Consider the following 14,393-nt stretch of genomic DNA (forward strand, 5'->3'; position numbering starts at 1 on the left):
TGGTGTTTCGGCCACCTCTCCCAGCCACCATTGATGATTTGAAACGAGAAATAACAGCAGCTATCCAAACTGTTACGCCTGATATGCTACAGAGAGTGTGGAACGAGTTGGAGTATCAGGTTGATATTGCTCGAGTGTCTGGAGGGGGCCATATTGAACATCTCTGAACTTGTTTTTGAGTGAAAAAAAACCTTTTTAAATACTCTTTGTAATGATGTATAACAGAAGGTTATATTATGTTTCTTTCATTAAATACACATTTTTAAAGTTGTGGTATTCTTTTTGAAGCACCCTGTATTTTATAGCCACAGCTCACGAAAGGAAAAAAATAGCAACACTACCAGAAACACACGTTCATATGTACTAACACTACTGCTGCAGCGCTCACCACGCTGAGCAGTGAATTCTGGACACTTTGATGCATGGAGTTCTACTAAGCGGTACTCAGATGACACACACACACACCACCGTGTGACTCCAGCACTGCTGCTAATACTAACACATATGGGCTGCCTGTCTGTGGGTGGACAGTAAGCCCCAACCACCGGTAGGCTGCCAATTAAGCTCATCCTGCAGGTCTGTACTAGAGTGCTGCAATGCTCCATGTTTGACCGGTCACGGCTCGCCTGTTGGCGGGGGGACCGAGCAGCTCGTGTCCGGCCCCATATGACTCGGCTCGGTCACGTACTCGCGCCATGTCTGTTGTCCGGATTCCGGACACGTGGATAACCGAGCATGGCCGGTCACCGCTGACGTCTCACCTCTCCTCGCCCCGGCTCGCTGCTCTGTACTTTACTGCACAAATGCAACGCCTCTCTCTCTCTCTCTCTCTCTCTCTCTCTCTCTCTCTCTCTGTCTCTCTCTCTCTCTTTTAATACAAAAGTAACATTTCCAAGAACGGGTACGTGACACAGCTAAATTCATAAAGCACCTGGAAAGTAAAATGATATTTCAATACAATCGCGGATAGAAGACGAGTCTCATTTCCAAACAAAAGAGATATTTTTCCTTTCATTTATAGGAAACATGAAATAAGTGCTTTCCCTGTAATCTAGAAGACAACCATCTTCATAAAGAAAGCATACAAAGAACATTAAACATTTACAGACGTAACTTGTCATACGTTTCAATTGTTTGCAACATAAACAAAATTATAGTTATTGTTGATCAGCAGGAAATCACTAACGCGTTCCGGATTTAATTGGCTGCGGCAATTTGTTAGTAACATGCCGGCTTTACTAAAGCACCTTTCACTAGGTGCGCTTGTTGCTGGGATACATAAAATACGTCTTGCAACTGCAGCCAAACCTGGCAGATCTGTTTCATGTCTGCTCCGCCACTTTAAGATGTCATCATCATCTCCGGGGTGCATTAAAATGTACAGATCTACTTCATCTGCTGCGGATGATCTGTTGTTCCTCCATTCCTTGAAACGAGCTCTCTGTCTGGGTGGTGATGACACAGTACTTGAAGGATCTATGATAATAAACAAAAGAGACAAGTAATACAGAACTGATATGGAAATCATCGAAACATTCCCGTAAGAGACCGATGACCTCGCTGTTTGGTCTCTCCCCCCAAACAACTCGACACCCCGTTCCCATAAAAACGAGATGTTTTACGTTAATGAAATATTATACGAGTCACAACATTCCCGTTTCTCTATAATACATTTTCCACTAACTATGCAAAAACGATTATGTTAATGATTGAATGTTGTACCTGCGTACGTAGCACACATTTGTCGCACATTGTTAAGAATTTCCTGCTTTTCACTTATTTCAAGCCATATTAAGATAACGGAAGGACGGCCAAAGAAACGACCTTTGTGAGGTTTCTTGCAACTGTGTTTCTTTAAATGAGTGGTTCCCGACTGGAAAAACAATAAAGTGGAGCAGTTTATGCACGATACGTACCCAGTAGACGCAATGTTTTCATCTACAACCAACAGAAACGTACTCCATACTTGGCTTTTTAGACCTTCCCGTTTCTTTAATGTGTAAACATTGGTTTCAATCTTACGTCTTACTACACTGGCTTCCTCGCGCTGCATGATTACAGAGAGACACACCACAAATAAGAAGCCCGTACTGGCTGCAGTGTCACACGGATAATGACACGTGTAATGTGTTTGAAGTTATGTGCTACGTATTCGGTCACGGCTTCTATGCTCGGTCACAAAATCTAGTGCGGGTAGCCTATCCAGTTAGGGTGTGCTCGCCCCACCTCGTATTTTGTGCTCGCTTACTCGGTCATGCAGGACTCTAGTCTGTATGTCAGACTGCAGTGTGTGATGTTACCTCAATAGCTGCTAACCCCCTCCCCCCCCCCCTTCTCCGCCGCCACCACCACTGCTGCCACTGTCCCCACCACCACAGCAGCTACAACCAGCATATTGAAAGGACAGCAGATAACAGAGCTGGTGGGAGCTACCTAAGCCAGCAAGAATGTTAGAATTGATCGTACCGCCATATTCATAGGGTAGCTATCAGCAGAGACAAAAGTGCAACACCCAAGGAATTTAATACGTACACCATTCCCTTCCTCTGGTACCAGTCAGTATTCAGATCTGAATTATGAATTAATAAAAACTCATAGTCATCATAGCTGAATCGATATGGTGTTTGATGTATAAACAGAAAATAATCGAACCAAAGCCGGCCGAAGTGGCCGTGCGGTTAAAGGCGCTGCAGTCTGGAACCGCAAGACCGCTACGGTCGCAGGTTCGAATCCTGCCTCGGGCATGGATGTTTGTGATGTCCTTAGGTTAGTTAGGTTTAACTAGTTCTAAGTTCTAGGGGACTAATGACCTCAGCAGTTGAGCCCATAGTGCTCAGAGTCATTTGAACCTTTAATCGAACCAATTTGCGAAGCTGCAGTTACTACATAATTTTTTTCTTAGGGTATATCTTCTTACTTGTAACTCTTCACATTGCAGTCAAAGATGACTCAATTTTTTAGATATTTATATATATGTGTGTGTGTTCAGTGCTCGATAAATGTTTCACTCAATCATGTGAGAACTCTCAAAGGGCGAACATACAAAAATGCATAGCAAGACTTCTCACTACAACTCAGCCCTCATGTGAGGAGATGCTGCCCCACGTGGAATTGACACTGGTTAACATGACAAACAGTCTCAACATAAGTGGCAGTAAATGTGTCAGCGTGAAATGATGTAGATCCTAAATTCTCTCTGATGGTGGTTTCTGATAATCCATGACGTAGTGATGCTAAAGTAATATCCCTAGATGACTGGATTCACTTAATGCAATACATCAATGTATATTTCTGCTTGTTCGACAGAAACACTCACTCCCCACACTGATACTGGGTGATCATACAGTCTCCACAGGGCACTCCCACAAGCAATTAACCTGTATAACAAGAGGGAGTGGACGCATTTACAATACATGCTTAAGAACCTAATATACGCTAACTAGTAATTTTTGAGAAAATGTCTCTCTGGAGTAGAACGGTTTATTTGTTATTTAAAACTGGGTATAAACAGTCACAACCGCAGTAAACCTCTTTTTATATAAAGTTACCGGTTTTGGTCTGTTTTAGACCCACACCATTATACATAGTTATTGGTGGCTGTGAACGGAGCAACCTTTTATAAAACGGAGTAACCTTGTATAAAAAAGTTTATAGCGGCTTTGACTGTTTATAAACAACTTTAATACACACAAGTTACACGTTCCAACATGCTACAGCCCTTCAACTAGACTGGCAGCTGTATGCTTGCAGATTCCAGAAGAAAATGTAAAGCTTTCTGTTGGAGTTGTCATGTAAAGTTCTGTATCCATCACGAGAAACAATCAGCGTATCAGGTAAAAACATCACACAGCATTACAATATTGATGCTGTTCATCGATACAGGTCGATATGTATGAATCAACTGTGCCAGATGAAGGCACCGACATACGATAATACTTCAATATGTACAGGGCTATTACAAATGATTGAAGCGTTTTCATAAATTCACTGTAGCTCCATTCATTGGCATATGGTCACGACACACTACAGATACGTAGAAAAACTTAAAAAAATTTTGTTCGGCTGAAGCCGCACTTCAGGTTTCTGCCGCCAGAGCGCTCGAGAGCGCAGTGAGACAAAATGGGGACAGGAGCCGAGAAAGCGTATGTCGTGCTTGAAATGCACTCACATCAGTCGGTCATAACAGTGCAACGACACTTCAGGACGAAGTTCAACAAAGATCCACCAACTGCTAACTCCATTCGGCGACGGTATGTGCAGTTTAAAGCTTCTGGATGCCTCTATAAGGGGAAATCAACGGGTCGGCGTGCAGTGAGCGAAGAAACGGTTGAACGCGTGCGGGCAAGTTTCACGCGTAGTCCGCGGAAGTCGACGAATAAAGCAAGCAGGGAGCTAAACGTACCACAGCCGACGGTTTGGAAAATCTTACTGAAAAGGCTAAAGCAGAAGCCTTACCGTTTACAATTTCTACAAGCCCTGACACCCGATGACAAAGTCAAACGCTTTGAATTTTCGGCGCGGTTGCAACAGCTCATGGAAGAGGATGCGTTCAGTGCGAAGCTTGTTTTCAGTGATGAAGCAACATTTTTCCTTAATGGTGAAGTGAACAGACACAATGTGCGAATCTGGGCGGTAGACAATCCTCACGCATTCGTGCAGCAAATTCGCAATTCACCAAAAGTTAACGTGTTTTGTGCAATCTCACGGTTTAAAGTTTACGGCCCCTTTTTCTTCTGCGAAAAAAACGTTACAGGACACGTGTATCTGGACATGCTGGAAAATTGGCTCATGCCACAACTGGAGACCGACAGCGCCGACTTCATCTTTCAACAGGATGGTGCTCCACTGCACTTCCATCATGATGTTCGGCATTTCTTAAACAGGAGATTGGAAAACCGATGGATCGGTCGTGGTGGAGATCATGATCAGCAATTCATGTCATGGCCTCCACGCTCTCCAGACTTAACCCCATGCGATTTCTTTCTGTGGGGTTATGTGAAAGATTCAGTGTTTAAAACTCCTCTACCAAGAAACGTGCCAGAACTGCGAGCTCGCATCAACGATACTTTCGAACTCATTGATGGGGACATGCTGCGCCGAGTGTGGGAGGAATTTGATTATCGGCTTGATGTCTGCCGAATCACTAAAGGGGCACATATCGAACATTTGTGAATGCCTAAAAAAATTTTCTGAGTTTTTGTATGTGTGTGCAAAGCATTGTGAAAATATCTCAAATAATAAAGTTATTGTAGAGCTGTGAAATCGCTTTAATAATTTGTAATAACCCTGTATACTGGTGTCCAAAATTAAAGCAACAAACGTTATTTCTCCATCCTGTGTCTAATTCACGATATAATCGTACAAACTGTCAACCAAATGTCCATACAATCTTGATCGGCACGGAAGATGGCATTCCACTCAACGGACAACCATGCCAACTATGACGTCAGGGCGCCTACGAAACAAGGTAGTGTTTGTTGGGTAGTCCCACATCCACAGTCATTGTGCACAGTCACAGACAGTGCAGCACGGCACATAGAGGATGCCTACCACTCTCTCTGCAGTGGTGGGCCACAGAAAGAACGAAAGCAGAACAGTCGCTAACTAATGTGGCCTGATGGCTTAGTGTGAATCGTTCTACTTTTTCGCGGAGGTTTATAGAAACCGCAACTGTATTCCAAAGACAACGGCAGGGGCGACCACGTGTGATTTCAAAAGAGAGGACCGTCATTTGGCTGTAAGGACACGACAGTACCGCCTAAGTACTGCATGGCAACTGGCATATGAGTTCGCAGCATCCATTGGACGTGTTATATCGAGGAAAACGGTGTGCAGAAGGCTTCGGCAGAGTGGCCTTTATTGTCGGAGACCTGCTGTAGGTCGATTTCCGGCGCGTCTGCACAGAAGGGAACGTCTAGAGAGGAGTCATCAACATGACACCAGTGTTGTCGAACAGTGGGCCAGTGTTGTTTTCACAGGTGAGTCTATGAAGCTCTCCCCGTTCGAGTCCTCCCTCGGGCATACGTGTGTGTGTTATCCATAGCGTAAGTTAGTTTAAGTTAGATTAAGTGGTGTGTAGGTTTATGGACCGATGACCTCAGCAGTTTGGTCCCATTAGACCTTAACCACAAATTTCTAAACAGATGAGTGCGATTTAGTCTGGGGAATGATTCTCGACGGATTCGCATCTGGAGGACGTGGAACACGATTTCGGGAGCCAAACGTTGTAGAAAGAGATGGATGTCAAGGAGGATCCCTAAGAGTGTGGGCGTGATTCATGAAATTGTATGGGCGAATCGGCAAAGTTTAACTGCTGTCGGGTATCGTGACGAGATCTTGGGACCTTATTAACGGTTGTTGCGAGGTGCTTGTGGGCACAGATTTCGTTTTGATGGACGATAATGCTCGACTTTATAGAGCACGGCTGATTGATGTTTTCTTGAAAACGGAAGACACTGGACGCGTGGAGTGGCCTGGTCACTGTTCCGATTTGAATCCCATAGAGCTTATCTGGGATGCACTAGGGATATGGCTTGTATCACGTCAGCACCCACCAACCAGTCTCCATGTCTGTGAGCAGCTCTGCAGGAAGAATGGGCGTTATTGCCTCAAGCCGGCCACTGTGGCCGAGCGGTTCTAGGCGCTACAGTCTGGAATCACGCGGCCGCTACGGATGCAAGTTCGAATACTGCCTCGGGCATGGATGTGTGTGATGTCCTTAGGTTAGTTAGGTTTAAGTAGTTCTAAGTTATAGGGGACTGATGACCTCAGCACTTACTTCTCATAGTGCTCAGAGCCGTTTGAACCATATTGCCTCAAAATGAGACTGATGGCATAATTCACTGCATGCCGCATCGTTGTCAGGCCTATATTGTTGCCAGAGGGGGTCACGTCCCATACTGAGCACATTAACCAGTTGTCGGAATGTATGTGCAAATCCGTTAAGTTGGAGAAAACGAAGAACATTCTTTATGTGTTTACGTTCTGAATTCCTTCCCTTGTTTCTACTTTGATGACAACTGTTTATACTGCTTTGTGGGAAAATAAATTCAAACTTGGAAAATTTACTTTTGTTTACTTTTGGACCCCAGCGTACATATACCGTACTATATGTAAGGACTTGTAAATAAAGGAAGTCTCAAGATTAAAAGTGTCTACCGCATAAAATGCCTACTACGCGAATGTAAATGCATAATCATCGCCATGACAAAGTGAAAAAAACAAAAGAAATACCCCCACCTCAAGGGCTTCATAGAAACCAGCTGGTCCTGAAATGATATAAACGGCAAGAAGAATGGATCACCATGTGATAATAACATATGTGCTATAGTTATTGGTCCATCTGGCTGTGAGAAGACGAATATTTTTATATCATAGCTAATATCTACTGAGGGGGCCTGTTAAAGGAGACTGTGCAGGGTCTCGATGGAGTAACCTACCAAATATTTAATTATGGCAGTGATACCTCACCACCTGAAAAAGTAAAGAAGATGTATGGAACATTAACGATAGTGAATGGAAAACCAGGAAAAAATATGTAGAAGTAGGTGTTTCATGTCTGAGGCAGACGTAACCCACAATTCTGAAGCAATTGGTGAGGGATGAAGCAAACATTATTATCCCTTACAAGCAGGACAATATGAACTTAAAACATATTTACCAAGCATATATAGGAACCCAAAAGACCTTCAATGAATTTATTACCATATACGATGATTGCTGGAATCACATGTAGTATGGCTTCCTGCCCTTTGACTAAACAAGAAAACTGAATGATGGCAATATAGATTAAACTTATAGGAGTTTCTGTTTAAGATACTGGAGATAAATCTGTAAGTTTGTCAGTACGCTGTACGATACTCAGTATGCTGTACGATACTCATACTAAGGGGGTGGTGCCTAGGCCAGTAATTCGTTTACACATTGACAGAAAATTTGAAGCAATCATCGCAGAATTAACGGAATTAGATAGTATTATCAAGGCAGCAGCTATGAAAGGCAAAATGCATGAATCTGAGGTGAAACTATTGAATGAGAGATACGGAATGTGGCCCATACGTCGAGGGGAAACTTGAAGCATTAAAATGGAGTCCTAAGAGCTATATTGAAAATGACAGTGAAATTCTTAAACATCACGCTACAGAAATGTAAGTGGTGGGAGACGCTATTGGAACTGTAACTTTGAAGGTCAATGAAACTAAAGAAAAAGCGTTAGAAGATACAAAAAATGCCATCCTGTAAATAATGCAGGAAGAAAATCTCGGAGAGAAAGCAGTGAAACCGTTTTGAAGTTAATCAACATAGTAAATATGAACACATCAGATGAACTCGCAATTGCGAATAACGACCACCATCAGCTGTAGAATGGAATGTCGACACTGAAAATTTGTGCCAGACCTGGACTCCAACCCGGATTTCCCGCTTATAGCGACCTGTCGCCTTACCATTTTTTTTTGTTGATTTAATTTCGTTCGTTAATGTTCGTTGTAGTTGATTGGGGCTGACGTCCCATTAAGCTTGTTCAAGTTCATCTTTGATCCATTAACTCAGTTTCTTTTTATTACAGAGTGCAGCTAACCCTCTGACCAAACACGCTTAGCTGCCGTGCCGGCAAACCATTTGTCTATCCGTGCACAGTTCACGGCCAGACCCAAACTTCCATATGTCGTCAAGCAAACGTCTACGCTCTGTACTCTCACATCCACTATGTGTATTCCCGTACAGAAGTTTGGGTCTGGCCGTGAATTGTGCACGGATAGCCAAATGGTAAGGCGACCGCTCGCGGTAAGCGGGAAATCCGGATTTGCGAATTCATTTGATGTGTTTGGTAGCGTCGTCGTCCGAATAACACCAGCACTGTAGTAAATATGAAGGTTGCCGTGGTTGAGAAAACCCTGAATAAGGCTATATACACTACTGGCCATTAAAATTGCTACACCACGGAGATGACGTGCTACAGACGCGAAATTTAGCCAACAGGAAGAAGATGCTGAGATATGCGAATGATTAGCTTTTCAGAGCATTCACACAAGGTTGGCGCCGGTGGCGACACCTACAACGTGCTGACATGAGGAACGTTTCCAACCGATTTCTCACACACAAACAGCAGTTGACCGACGTTGCCTGGTGAAACGTAGTTGTGATGCCTCGTGTAAGGAGGAGAAATGCATACCATCACGTTTCCGACATTGATAAAGGTCGGATTGTAGCCTGTCGCGATTACGGTTTATCGTATCGCGACAATGCTGCTCGCGTTGGTCGAGACCCAATGACTCTTAGCAGAATATGGAATCGGTGGGTTCGGGAGGGTAATACCTAATACGGAACGCCGTGCTGGATTCCAACGGCCTCGTATCACTAGCAGTCGAGATGACAGGCCTCTTATCCACATGGCTGTAACGGGTCGTGCAGCCATGTCTCTATCCCTGAGTCAACAGAGAGGGACGTTTGCAAGACAACAACCGTCTGCACGAACAGTTCGACGACGTTTGCAGCAGCATGGACTATCAGCTCGTAGACCATGGCTGCGGTTACCCTTGACGCTGCATCACAGACAGGAGCGCCTGCGGTGGTGTACTCAATGACGAACCTGGGTGCACCAATGTTCAAAACGTCATTTTTTCGGATGAATCCAGGTTCTGTTTACAGCATCATGATGGTCCCATCTGTGTTTGGCGAAATCGCGGTGAACACACATTGGAGGCGTGTATCCTTCATCGCCATACTGGCGTATCACCCGGCGTGATGGTATGGGGTGCCAGTGGTTACACGTCTCGCTCACCTCTTGTTCGCATTGGCGGCACTTTGAACAGTGGACGTTACATTTCAGATGTGTTACGACCCGTGGCTCTACCCTTCATTCGATCCCTGCGAAACCCTACATTTCAGCTGGATAATGCAGGGACGCATATTGCAGGTCCTGCATGGGCCTTTCTGGATACAGAAAATGTTCGACTGCTGCCCTGGCCAGCACATTATCCAGATCTCTCACCAATTGAAAACGTCTGGTCAATGGTGGCCGAGCAACTGGTTTGTCACAATACGCCAGTCACTACTCTTGATGAACTGTGGTATCATGTGGAAGCTGCATGGGCAGCTGTACCTGTACACGCCATCCAAGCTCTGTTTGACTCAATGCCTAGCCGTATCAAGGCCGTTATTACGGCCAGAGGTGGTTGTTCTGGGTACTGATTTCTCAGGATCTATGCACCCAAACTGCGTGAAAATGCAATCACATGTCAGTTGTAGTATAATATATTTGTCGAATGATGACCCGTTTTTCATCTGCATTTCTTCTTGGTGTAACAATTTTAATGGCCAGTAGTGTAAAACGTGAAGTGCTGTGATGTACGCTTTTTATGTATCAACATGTCAACAACGTCAAGTCACAGAGATGCGAAATGTTATTAATAGGAAATTACGACTGCTAAGACTAGAACTGATGGAGCGAACTCAGTGTCTCTCTGAACCTTTAGACCAATAACAGAAAATATGAAACAGGTCTCACTCATGACGAATGGAGACAGAAGATGAGGAGAAGAGAAAGAAGGAGAAGAAGGACACTATTACCACTTACATTAACTATCAAAGTGCTAGCGAAATATATGTGACTTACAAGGTGAGCTAAGATCATCTGTATATGCTGAGAAAGGATCGTATATGGTTAATCAAGAATGTAATATAGTTCCGAGAGAAGGAATTTTAATGAACACCTTGTTAAGTCGAACTAATATTCTTAAAAAATTATGGGAAGTGTTTCCCAAAAAGAGATAACAAGTGTACGTGGAATTATTCCATATGGCTAATGCACAAGGCTGAAAGAACACGCCAAATGGATGAATAAAAGCCCAGAGAATAGGAAATACTTTAATTTCATTACACATGGATTAGCCAGTCCACATGACTCAGGTGGCAGCATCGAAATTCAACATAAAAGTCTGAACACTCTGGAGTACATAAAAGAGCCGTTTAAACAAAAATGGAGGCATGTTCTGTTGATGTCTTGTGGGACACTCTATGAGAAACACATCCATTTCAGCACTTCAGAGCTTTCCTGTAAGTCTTTGGGATACAAATTTGTAGCAGTTTCTTCACTTTTTCTGTCCTTTAAGATGTACGTTCTTCGGTTTGTTCATTGCACTTTGCGTACTATTAATATCTGTGTTGAACAGGAACAGTTTGGTAGGTAAGATTTCTGAAATAAGGTCTTATATATTGAAATACACATAAATTCTACTTGTGTGGGTCCACCATTTTTATAAGATTACACATATTGTTTGGAAGTGCATTATCGTGAACATCAGTCAGCCTCATTAGTATCATATGATATTTAGATCGGTTATACTGTCAGGTTAACGGTGCAAAATATGTAGTCAGTTGTATGATTCTCCAAGATTAAAATGCATCCACAAACGGTTTTTTATCGTTCTGTTCAAAGGCCCCACAATACTTGCTTTCATGTGAGAGAATGTTGAGAAATGGTATTTTTCTTATTGTCATTACTGTCTTGAAATGCCTATAGTAAAAATTACGTGCATAATCCATCTGAAGGTTGTCTTCTTTTTTAAATGAACAACTGATTTAGTTATAAACTCAATCACTCGAAAATGGCATAAAAGGCCGAAACCTGGATCGTAATTAAATAAACCACAATACAGTTAAATAGCGGTGTGTTCATTTAAAAATTATTGTATGAATGTTGCTCAGCAAAATCAAAAACTATGCGAAGGTTGTCAGAGTAATGATTCATCTCCACTTGCAGCATCTGTTCAAACACCTGTGCAACTTCTCATAAGATATGCAGGAAACAAGGCTTCCGTTAAATGGCTTGGCTTCCCATCATTGCAAAACACTTGGGTGTTGTTATTGTTGTGGTCTTCAGTCCAGAGACTGGTTTGATGCAGCTCTCCATGCTACTCTATCCTGTGCAAGACTCTTCTCCCAGTACCTACTGCAGCCTACATCCTTCTGAATCTGCTTAGTGTATTCATCTCCTGGTCTCCCTCTACGATTTGTGCCCTCCACGCTGCCCTCCAGTACTAAATTGGTGATCCCTTGATGCCCCAGAACATGTCCTACCAACCGATCCCTTCTTCTAGTCAAGTTGTGCCACAAACTCCTCTTCTGCCCAATTCTATTCAATACCTCCTCATTAGTTATGTGATCTACCCATCTAATCTACAGCATTCTTCTGTAGCACCAAATTTCGAAAGCTTCTATTCTCTTCTTGTCTAAACTATTTATCGTCCATGTTTCACTTCCATACATGACTACACTCCATACAAATACTTTCAGAAACGACTTCCTGACACTTAAATCAATACTCGATGTTAACAAATTTCTCTTCTTCTGAAACACTTTCCTTGCCATTGGCAGTCTACATTTTATATCCTTTCTACTTCGACCGTCATCAGTTATTTTGCTCCTCAAATAGCAAAACTTCTTTATTACTTTAAGTGTCTCATTTCCTAATCTAATTCCCGCACCATCACCCGATTTAAATCGAATACATTCCATTATCCTCGTTTTGCTTTTGTTGATGTTCGTCTTATACCCTCCTTTCAAGACACTGTCCATTCAGTTCAACTGCTCTTCCAAGTCCTTTGCTGTCTCTGACAGAATTACAATGTCATCGGCGAACCTCAAAGTTTTTATTTCTTCTCCATGGATTTTAATACCTACTCCGAACTTTTCTTTCGTTTCCTTTACTGCTTGCTCAATATACAGATTGAATAACATCGGAGACAGGCTACAACCCTGTCTCACTCCCTTCCCAACCACTGCTTCCCTTTCATGTCCCTCGACTCTTATGACTGCCATCTGGTTTCTATACAAATTGTAAATAGCCTTTTGCTCCCTGTATTTTACCCCTGCCATCTTCAGAATTTGAAAGAGAGTATTCCAATTAACATTGTCAATAGCTTTCTCTAAGTCTACAAATGCTAGAAACGTAGGTTTGCCTTTCCTTAACGTTTCTTCAAAGATAAGTCGTAGGGTCAGTATTGCCTCACGTGTTCCAACATTTCTACGGAATCCAAACTGATCTTCCCCGAGGTCGGCTTCTACCAGTTTTCCCATTCGTCTGTAAAGAATTCGCATTAGTATTTTGCAGCTGTGACTTATTAAACTGATAGTTCGGTAATTTTCACATCTGTCAACACCTGCATTGTTTGGGATTGGAATTATTATATTCTTCTTCTTTCGCCTGTCTCATACATCTTGCTCACCAGATGGTAGAGTTTTCTCAGGACTGGCTCTCCCAAGGCTGTCAGTAGTTCTAATGGAAAGTTGTCTACTCCCGGGGCCTTGTTTCGACTTAGGTCTTTCAGTGCTCTGTCAAATTCTTCACGCAGTATCATATCTCCCATTTCATCTTCATCTTCATCTACCTCCTCTTCCATTTCCATAATATTGTCCTCAAGAACATCGCCCCGGTATAGGCCCTCTATATACTCCTTCCACCTTTCTGCTTTCCCTTCTTTGCTTAGAACTGGGTTTCGATCTGAGCTCTTGATATTCATGCAAGTGGTTCTCTTTTCTCCAAAGGTCTCTTTAATTTTCCTGTAGGCAGTATCTATCTTACCCCTCATGAGATAAGCCTCTACATCCTTACATTTGTCCTCTAGCCATCCCTGCTTAGCCATTTTACACTTCCTGTCGATCTCATTTTTCAGACGTTTGTATTCCTTTTTCCTACTTCACTTGCTGCATTTTTGTATTTTCTCCTTTCATCAATTAAATTCAGTATCTCTTCTGTTACCCAAGGATTTATACTAGCCCTCGTCTTTTTACCTACTTGATCCTCTGCTGTCTTCACTATTTCATTCCTCAAAGCTACCCATTCTTCTTCTACTGTATTTCTTTCCTCCATTCTTGTCAATTGTTCCCTTATGCTCTCCCTGAAACTCTGTACAACCTCTGGTTATTTCAGTTTATCCAGGTCCTAAAATACAGTGCACAAAGCTCAAACAGTCTAGTAGTATTAAATGAGTGCCAGGAAGTGCATCAGAGGAGATGGCGGAATTCTCGATATGTTGCCAAATGAATTGCACATCCCTAGACACTTCAGTGAACCTATAACGAAGCTAAAAATGTACCTAGCTTGTGGTGATAACAGGGTTAATGCACTAGATAAAATCTGCAGGGATCATTAATTAACATCTGCTGCAAGCCAAGGCTTGGCAGAATGTCACGTTGTCAATCGAAGTTTAGCTGAAAGGCCAAGAAGTTACATCATAGAAGAGCAATAAAAGTGACTGGACATGTTGCGGCATTCAGATTTGATAAAGCAATGTGTGGCAAACTTAAAATGGGCGCTGAAATAAACTTCAAGCAAATTATGAATGCGGCTAATTGTTCACTAAAGAAGCAAAAGAAAAAAAACCTTTTACTGA

Source organism: Schistocerca cancellata, chromosome 8, assembly GCF_023864275.1.
Source record: "Schistocerca cancellata isolate TAMUIC-IGC-003103 chromosome 8, iqSchCanc2.1, whole genome shotgun sequence".
Lineage (NCBI taxonomy): Eukaryota > Metazoa > Arthropoda > Insecta > Orthoptera > Acrididae > Schistocerca > Schistocerca cancellata.